The sequence below is a fragment of the Nelumbo lutea genome, chromosome 8 (assembly GCF_056320005.1).
Source record: "Nelumbo lutea isolate HS-2025 chromosome 8, American lotus-T2T, whole genome shotgun sequence".
Classification (NCBI taxonomy): Eukaryota; Viridiplantae; Streptophyta; class Magnoliopsida; order Proteales; family Nelumbonaceae; genus Nelumbo; species Nelumbo lutea.
The window spans coordinates 24833095-24843067 of record NC_142691.1 but is presented as its reverse complement, the minus strand read 5'-3'; the positions used below and the strand labels follow the sequence as shown (position 1 = coordinate 24843067).

At 30.9% G+C, this 9973-nt stretch overlaps 2 long non-coding RNA genes across 2 annotated transcripts; both read right to left on the bottom strand.

Moving 5' to 3' along the window:
- Positions 1–662: 662 nt before the first annotated feature.
- Positions 663–1390, bottom strand: LOC148843446 (uncharacterized). The gene is made up of 2 exons (XR_016102960.1): positions 1286–1390; positions 663–958 (listed from the first exon to the last, which is right to left on the bottom strand). It is a non-coding gene; the product is annotated as an uncharacterized LOC148843446 (long non-coding RNA).
- A 4986-nt stretch (positions 1391–6376) lies between these two features.
- On the bottom strand, positions 6377–7985 carry LOC148843445 (uncharacterized). The gene is made up of 2 exons (XR_016102959.1): positions 7848–7985; positions 6377–6777 (listed from the first exon to the last, which is right to left on the bottom strand). It is a non-coding gene; the product is annotated as an uncharacterized LOC148843445 (long non-coding RNA).
- Between the last annotated feature and the right edge of the window lie 1988 nt (positions 7986–9973).

Genomic DNA, 9973 nt, shown 5'->3' with positions numbered 1-9973 from the left:
ATGGAATTAAAAAAGAGATGGCCCATGAAGAAGAAAAATAAGAAATAGAAAAAGAATAGGTCCGGTGTTCGGTTCTCTGATAGAATGCGCCGTCAGTTCAAAAAAAAATAAAAATAAAGAAATTAAAAAATGGCCAAAACTGTTGTACGATTGAATGGTTTGGACAGTTGAACTGCCCGGATCAATGGTTTTTGACGAAATAACAGTTCTGGGGTAAATGGAACTAGTCACCTGATTAGCCCGATTTTTTCGATCCAACCATCCAATCTGATCCGATTTTGAAAACCAATATCACCAAAGATCACTAAAAAATCTACAATTAGTTAGTTTCAGATGGAGCTTGTGATCCCTATCTGTCCGACAGTATTTTTTCTTACTTAGTTTCTAATAACATACAATTAATGATGCCATTTGATCATGGAGGCACCATTGAATATTTCACCGACCTTCTTCCAGCCAATGCAGGGTTTGGGAAGGACACATGTATGCAGCCTTACCCCCGACATACAGAGAGATTGTTTTCAATATCTGAACCCAATCATCCAAGTCACAATGGAGCAACCCACCCATTACAATGCCACCCTTTTATTTAACATAGTTTTAGTTTAAAGAAGAAGATGGTGGAGAGAAATTATACACTACAATTCCTATTTATTTATATATTTTTACCAAAAGAAATTAAAGAGCTCCACTTAGATTGATGAAGAACAGTACAAGGAGCAGAGTGGCTGCCTTTATTACATACGATCGCTACTGAAAACGAAAGAGATAATTCAACCTAATTAGCAATAGACACAGACACAGGCATGGGAAGATTCCTTGTCATAGCATTTGGCATGGCCACCGTAGTTTTGGGAGCACCAGGACATGCATTCTTGGGGATTACAATCACCGCTAGTCGGCATAACTTTCTCACAACCACCGTCTAGAGCATCGGAACCAGGCAACATTGAAGCAACTGCAACAACCATTATTTATACAATAACCAAATGAATATAAAAAATAAATAAATAAATAAAGGCTGAAAGGGACCGGAGGGGGAATCAGACTAAGTCTATGTATTCTACCAAGATTTCCATGGTCGTTGATAAACAAACGATTGCATGTATAGCAGAGGAGGCAAGCTCTACAACACAGTGTGGGAGAAGTATATGTTGCAACTTTGCGAATAGCAAGAAGTTTTCTTATGTTGATACAGAAAGATGTTTTCATGTATCATAGAAATGATCATAAATGTATGGATAAACAGAGACAAACAAATGAAAATGAGGAATGTTCAAGAAACCTGAGAGGACTAGGAGGACGACGAAGAAGCTGCCGAAAAACTTAGCCCAACCTATTTGCAAAGTGTGATATGTTGTGCAAGAAAATTGTGTGTATCTTATGGAATATTAATAAGGAGTTGTAAGGGTATTTATAGAGTTCTCTGTCTGTAGATTTATTCTTAAATAGTATTCTAATTAAGGTGGATGAATTTTCGTAAAGAAAAAAAAAAAAAAACTGTGAATGGTATGAACTTTTGATGTATCAAATGGGTCCAGCGTGCATATCTTATTATTAATTAAAAGTCATTCGAACTTAGGTAAACATGGCCAATAAAGCTTAGCTTCAAGAAATTTTAGTACTAATGACCTAGTCATGTCTACTTACCCAATTAAGTAATTAGTGAATCCACTTTTTCTGTCCTATTAATTATTATTAAATTAAGGTCCCATTTGGTTAACAGGAATAGGGGTCTGGAATTGAAATCGGAATGGACTATTACTGTTTGATTGGACAGAATCGAAATCCTATTTCCATTCCTTCTGAAATGACATTTCTTAATTTCTCAATTTAAGGGAATAGCCATTCCCTGCCCCTTTTTTGAGAATGAAATTTCTCATTCCTCCTCATTTCAATTTCCATTTTTATATCTATCTGAACCAAAGGAATGGATCATTGCGATTCCAATTTTGAAAGATTTCGATTCTGTTTTTGATTCAGACTGCAAACCAAATGGACCTTAAGTTATTTATTAGAATCAAATCTTGATTGACTCATCTTATTCAAGGCCTCAAATAAGTTGGCAAGTAGTTAATGGGTCATTTACTGTTTGTAGCCTATACCACAGAAACGGCTACACAAGGATGGTGATCCATTTCTGCTACGAATGGTACTTGACAGTAGCAAGACCAAGGTTACCTTGAAATTTGAAAACATTGAGAAAAAGGCCAAACCATGTTAACAAGGCGCACCAATTGTACTGAAGGAACTATTGACCTTTTGGATTTTGGGCTATCTTTTGATCCATTTTAGAAATTCAAACAGTGGCATTTCTGTGGCTTAGGTTATTGCTGCAAATTGCACGCTAAGTCAACATGAATATGAGCTTTCTGTTTTCTTATAATTAGACAATCAATCACGCCTATCCATTTGGGGATAGTTTGATAGGAACATGCAACTGTGCCTGCTATTCATCTTTAACATTCTCAGAATCAGGCTCTACCAGAAATAATTGAAGAATTAGCTTCTTTAGGATTGATGAAAACGAACTTTTAAATGAATTAATATTGCCTTCTTGCTTTTTGTCTTTATCCCTTTGATTTCCGGCCAACGGAAATGTTCAAGCAAATTACTCATCTCTACATTCTCAGAATCAGTGCCCGTTTGGAAGGACTGAACGATGAGCAGGGAGTAAATCATGTCGATCTGGGTCGGGAACCTCCATTACTTGATTGACGAAGGTTACCCTTATAAGTTATATATTACTGTTTCTCTCACACAGACGAGGAATTTTGTAGAATGGTTAATTAACAATAAGACTGATCAGTCTGAAGGCTATTGAATTTTTGGAGGTTGTAGCTTTATTCAGTCAGATGGTTCGATATTATTTTACGGTCGTAATGCAACACTCTATGGGATATGAACTGTATACGGATCAAAATATTCATTCTTTCAATTAGGGGTGAGCAAGAAAAACCGAAAAATTAATCTGAACTGAAAACTCGACTGAAACCAAGCAAAAAATTCAGTTAACCACATCGGTTGGTTTGGTAATTTTAATAAAATAAAGGTACCGATTTGGTTTTGATTATTAATCAATATGGTAAAGCGATAGTTAGCCAAACCAATCAGTATAAATATATTTCTATTTTTTATGTATTTATGTATATTATATATATTTTATATATTATAAATTAACAAATATGTATTATATATTAATATATATCTATAATATATAATATATTATTTATTATTTAAAATATAATAATTTATATATATTTCTAGGTGTTTATAATATATTTAGCTGAACTGATGGTTAACCGAAATGGTCAATTGGATAACTGATCAGCTTCGGTTCGGTTTTTCTTACCAACTTTCCATAAACTGGTAGTACCGGTTCTATTTAAAAAATAGGCCCACGGTTTTGTTATCCAAATCGTGAGCACCCTTATATTGCTTGGGAAAGCAGGTTGCCCATAACCTCATTTTTTAATATGTGAAGAAGACTTTTGGCAGGTCCGTTATAAATTTTTAATGGCTGATTTTATTTTGGCTACCTATACCATTTTTGAGTTCCAATAAAACATAAGAATTATTAATTAATTATATATAATAACTTAATTTTGATACAATTAATAGAAATTAATAAATTATTTGTTAATAATTTAATAACTATTTTAGGTAAATAAATTAAAAAATAGGTGATTTAATAATGTAATTAATAAACATTACATGTAATTATAAAACAAAATAAAAATAATAAAGTTATCAAAATTTCATAAATTATTAAACTAATAAAAAATATATTTATTAACAAAGATAATATAAACTCATGAGAAACTAATTTTATTAATAAAAATTATTTCAAATATAAAAAGTTAATGGCAGTCGGCAAACTGCAGCTAAATGAAGTGTCACTAGAAGTTCTAGTGGCCGTTTTCTCAGCTGCCCGTAAAAAAAAAAAAAGGTGCCACTATAAGTTTGACACGTGATCTTTAGCTGCAGTCAAGGACATCTTTAGCAGAAGTCGTGACTACCGCTAAATCTATATATTTATTTTTGTGTAATCTGTATTTTTTAAGATTTATTTCTAATTTACTTCAAATAACTTGTTTTCTCTACACTCATCTAAATTGAAATGAAATACAAAAATAAAAACATAAATTACAAATAAAATTTAAAAAGTTCATTCTCCATTAAAAATTCAAAACATTTAATTTACAAATTACGTCATTCATTGTCAAAATTCAAAACATTTGATTTACAAAAACCCCTCTCTCTCTCTCAAATTGCAGTATGATAGATAAAACAAAAATGTATCAGCTACATAAAGTCCCATTAAGGGTAATTTAGATCCTTAGCTGAACCTTTACTACTCGCCTTTGGGCAACTGCTGTTGTTACCTGATATAAGCCTAACCCTCTTCGAGTCATAGCTGATATTGCAGAGCATTTGTATGTAATCACCTATATGGGCATCATAAATCAAGCCAGGGTTTGGTTTCTGAACACCATAAGCAAATTCAGTGTCTTTCTGATCAGCACTCATGGGCTGAGCTATACAAATAAGGAAGTTTTAATTGTGTTAGATTAATCAAGTTTCACATAATATATAAATGAATCTCAAGATGAAATTAATATGTCTGATTATCAAACATAGAGAGAAAATGTCTACCAGTAGTCATAAGAGCAGATTTAGTGGCAGCAGGCAACCAGTCAAAGTGGAAACTTTGACATTACTAGTAACCAGTAACTAGATTACAAAAAACCCATAAAATTACAACCCTCACAACCTAAACAACACTACTGAAAAACCCATAAAATTACAACCCTCACAACCTAAACAACACTACTGAAAAACCCATAAAAATACCACCCTCACAACCCATAAGTCACCATGCCAGTGGATTAGGTTCAGTACATGTCAGTTTCAACCCAAAATCAAAATATGAAACAAGGATTATCCATACCAGAACCTCTAAGTTGGATCAACGTGGGTGTACCACTAAGCCCATGTCCAATCAACTAAATATTTCATATGCACAGTATCACTCCATTCTCATTGAGCATCACAACTTCTCTTCAGGAAATTGCTTTTTGATAAATAAAAGATTTGATCTTCAATATTTTATAAAAGTCGGGAAATATAAGATTAGTTTTAAATATATACTGAAAAGCAGTAAGCTTTAAAATTTCTTATCTAACCTTAAGGTTATCGAGATTCCACTAGTAAATATATACAAAGCCAAAGTAAATGGCTTGGTACCTTTACCGTACTCTGTTATAAGTTAAAGCTCAGTTGTCCTTCTAATACATCTATTTGAGTAGTTGTTTTGTTGGGTAATTAATTTTGACTGTGTGAACAACTTAGATAGCTAGATCTAATACAGTTTTTACTTCAATTGTAGTTATCTTGATATGAGAGAGAGAGATGATCAGCTACATCCAACCTGTAATTTATGTAGATGTTTTTTTGTGGGTTGGCTTAAGCAATAAACTAATATGGAGATTCTAGATAAGAAATCAAAACCAGACTCAAGACTTCCTATTGATTGATGTTGATTGTTGAAGAGCATTTACAAAGACAAATAGGACCATATGCACAAGTGCTTAAACAATAAACTAATATGGAGATTCTAGATAAAAAATCAAAACCAGACTCAAGACTTCACTATTCTCAATTCAATAGATACGACCTTAGTGAACAGATTAGATTTTATATCACCAAATTAGGTTTTTCAATGCTTTCCTAATTTGAGTTCCTCTGAGAATGCATACACGGTAACATAAATACGGAAATACCCGTGTGAATAATGTAGGGTCAAATTTTGCATACTATTTTGACCTTGTTTTGCAGATACATTCTAACACAAGAAACCTACTCAGAACTGCACATGGTGGGGAGTAAACATAAAAATCAGAAAGTGACTTCTCTCCCCATGGTTTTTGATGTTTTGGGCAGTATCAATTTTGTGAGACTGATTATGTTTGTCTTATCTTGATTTAAACCAAGGATCATCTCAATTTTGAGGCCTGATGATGGACACACAGTGATGCTTTATAAGGTACACTCTCAGTAACCTAACAATAATAGTATAAACACTGATTCAGTGGTTGATAGTAATCACACACTTAGCGAGCGGAAATTGTATTGCTTATATAGAGTTATAAGAGTTTGAGTTTGAATTGAATATTTACACCAGATAAGTAAACAACTATACAATCATCAGTAGTTATCAATGGTTATAGCCTTACCCAGGCAGACAAAGAGATTGTTTTCAATATTTGAACCCGATCATCCAAGTAGCAATGCCACTCTTTTATTTAATATCCCTTTACTTTGAGGAAAGACAGTAAAGAGAAATTATACTCTGCAATTCCTATTTATTTATATATTTTTGCCAAAAGAAATTAAAGAGCTCCACTTAGATTGATGAAGAAACAATAAAAGGAGCAGAGTGGCTGCCTTTATTACATACAATCGCTAATGAAAGAGATTATTCAACTTAGGCTCAGCTTGGAAGTAGTGCAAATGCAAATATGTACAGCATAAATACATACAAAATATAAGGTTTTGCACTCTACGTAGTTGCATTTGTACTCCTTCCTCATTCTCAAGTGCAATAGTCACATATACAGGCATGATAAAATACATTGTCATAACAACTAGCCTTTCCACCGTATTTTTTGGTGCATCAGGACGTGCATTCAGCGAGATTACATTTACCCAACAACAGATAAGGAAGTCTCATACAAGAACCGCCTAGAGCATCCGAACTAGGTAACCTTGAAGCAACTGCAACAACCATACATCGTTTATACAATAAGCAAATAAATATCAAGAAAGAAAGATATCAATAATACTTAAAAGGAAAATTGTCTAAAACTCACCATGAATTTTCAACATTTCTCTTAAACTCATCATAACTTTTCAAAACTAAAACTCACCATGTCAGTAAATTTTTATTTTTCAAAACTCACATTCCGTTAGTGCATCGTTAATGATTCTTAACAGAAGTGTCCATGAAAACATAAATAACAATTTTCATGACCAAATTACCCTTGAATGGTGAGTTAGAGGATAAATGGTCTTTTTTAGTTTTCAATTATCTTGTTATTTTTTGCATTTTCTAATGTTTTTTATAATTTCCAATGTTTTTTATAATTTCTACTTTTTTTACATCTTTCTATTTTCTACAACCTATAAATTTTCCTGTAATTCTTGTTATTTATTTACAATTTCTGTATTTTTCTATAATTTTTTATGTTTTTTCTACAATTTTTATTTTTTGATTTTGTCTTTCAATTCCTATATTTTCTTAAATTTGAAAGTAATTTTTTATTTTGTTTGCAATTTCTATAATGTTTTATATTTTTGTAATTTTCATGTTTTTATGTATTTTATATTTGAAAATAATTTGTTGAACTTTTTCATTTTTTTCGTGTCTAAATATTAAAATAGTAATATATTAACATTCGTTAGTTTATTTTGTATATATTTTATATTTTTTCTATAATGGTTAAAAGAGTAATATATTACCACTCGTTAGTCTGCTTAACATAAAGTTAGTGACATGGTGAGTTTTAGACATTTTGAAAAGTTATGGTGAGTTTAAGAGAAATGTTAAAAACTCATGATGAGTTTTAGACAATTTCCCTACTTAAAATAAAAGAAAGAACAACGATATTATTGAACTGTTGAAGTTTCACCATGTGATTTAACCATGGCTGTAACAGTGTGGGAGAAGTTTAGCTTGAAACCTTTGCAAATATATAGCAAGTCGTTTTTTGATGTTGGTACAGAAAGATCATAAACTTATGGATAAACAGAGACAAACTAATGAAAATGAGGATAGTTTAAGAAACCTGAGAGGACTAGGAGGACGAAGAAGAAGCAGCGGTAAAACTTAGCCATCTCTGTATCAACCCATTTGCCGAGTGTGTTATATTTTGCAAGAAAAGTGTATATATCTTATGGATTGATGAAGACTTGTGGGGGTATTTATAGAGGTCTGGGTCTGTAGAAGTATTCAAAAGTAAAAAAGAAGAAAAAACTGTGTATCAAATGGGTCCAGCTAACATATCTTATTAAGAATATGGGTCCAGCTACTTACCCAATTAAGTAATTTGTGGATCAACTTGTTGGTGAGGATGTTGACCCATTTCAGCTATGGGTCCATCTACATACCCAATTCAGCTAAATAGTTAATGGGTCTTTGACTCTTTGTGTTATATATAATTTAATAGCCCATACCGGAAAAACAGTCAGACAAGGATGGTGACCCATTTCTGCTACGTATGGTAACTGGCTGTAGCAAGGCCAAGGTTACTTTGAAGTTTGAAAACTTTGGAAAATGGCCATTTAGGAGGGGTGTGCATTTGTAGTAGGCAAGGATTAAAACATTGGGTGTACCATATCCATATCAATGGATCCTGAAATGCATGATACACTAATAAGAAAATGTTGGGGGTTTTAAAACTTTAACAGTATCCCTCTAATACATATAAGATTAAAAAAACCAAAATGAAAAATATCACCTATATTGATATGCATCAATACGAACTTGAGAGTATCAGGTTCATGTTTTAATGATTGGTACTAGTGGAGACCCGTGCGATGAACATGATTTATTAAGTGAAAGATAAATAATAGAAATGGTCATTTACTAAAATACCTCTTATAGTTTCATGGATTTACTAACATTTACCCTATAATTAGCATTTTACTAAAACACCACTTATAATTTGCAATGGATTTAATCAATATTCCTTAGATGATAGTGAAAAATGATAGTGTTGACCCTAATGTTCATTTAAATAAACTTAATCAAATGAAAATAAAAGTAACATTTTTCCCTTAATAAGACACGGACAACCACTCCATTGGTTATATTTGGTCAATTTTGTTTTCAGTACAAAAAAGTGTTAAGGGTATTTTTGGAATATAAAATCATGGGCGTAACGGCAAAACAAACTCTCCTTAATGAAATGTTGATTAAGTAAATAAGTTGTAAAATATATGGGATGTTTTAGTAAAATAAAATTATAAGGTAGGTTTAAGTAAATATGTAAAACTATAAGGTGTGTTCTAGTAAATGACTTAATAGAAACACATAAGAGTATACAATTGTTTTATATTTTCAACTTTTTAAATAATTAATAATTATTCATATTTTGTATACTACTTTTAATAAATTTTTTATAATATAAAAAATAATAATAATTAATTTCAGTTAGGTTTATTCATCAAACTGATGAAACCAACAACCCGATTTTCTAGTATTTTAGGTCAGCTTTGGTTAAAAAATTTTCCAATTCATCCAACTTGGATCAGTTTCACTTTGACCATTTGTAAACCGACCAAAACTGAACGACCTAATGATGGATATATATTAATATTTCATATTTTAAATATAATTTTTAATATAGAAAAGTGGGAAATTTCCCATAATTTTAGTCTAAAATGTTTTATATTTTAAATCTAATTTAAAATATTTTATATTTTAAATCTAATTTAAAATATTTTATATTTTAAATCTAATTTTTCAATTTATTTTTTATGAATTTCATTAGAATTTTTAAATTTAAATTTAATTTTAAATTTTAAATCTTTTGAACCGATCGACAAAACCAAAAAATTTGACCCAAATTGATACAACTTCAGCAGATCAGTTTTCACAAAATGTTAGTTAGTTTTAGTTGACTAACTCTCCAATTGGTCAATTTGGTTAGCCAAATAGCCTACGACTAAAAAGAAACAACTCATAAACACACATAATTTTAGCTAAATTAATAGTATCATCTTTGATAAATAACAAAAGTTTAATCTCCAATAACTATTGAAAATTTATAGCGAAAATACACAATTATTGAAAATATATTGATAATAAAAAAATGCAATAATTACAAAAATACAATAAGTACTAAAAATATATTAACTTAGTCAATACATAGTATAATCTTAAATAATAGTTTAATTTCTAATAAATATT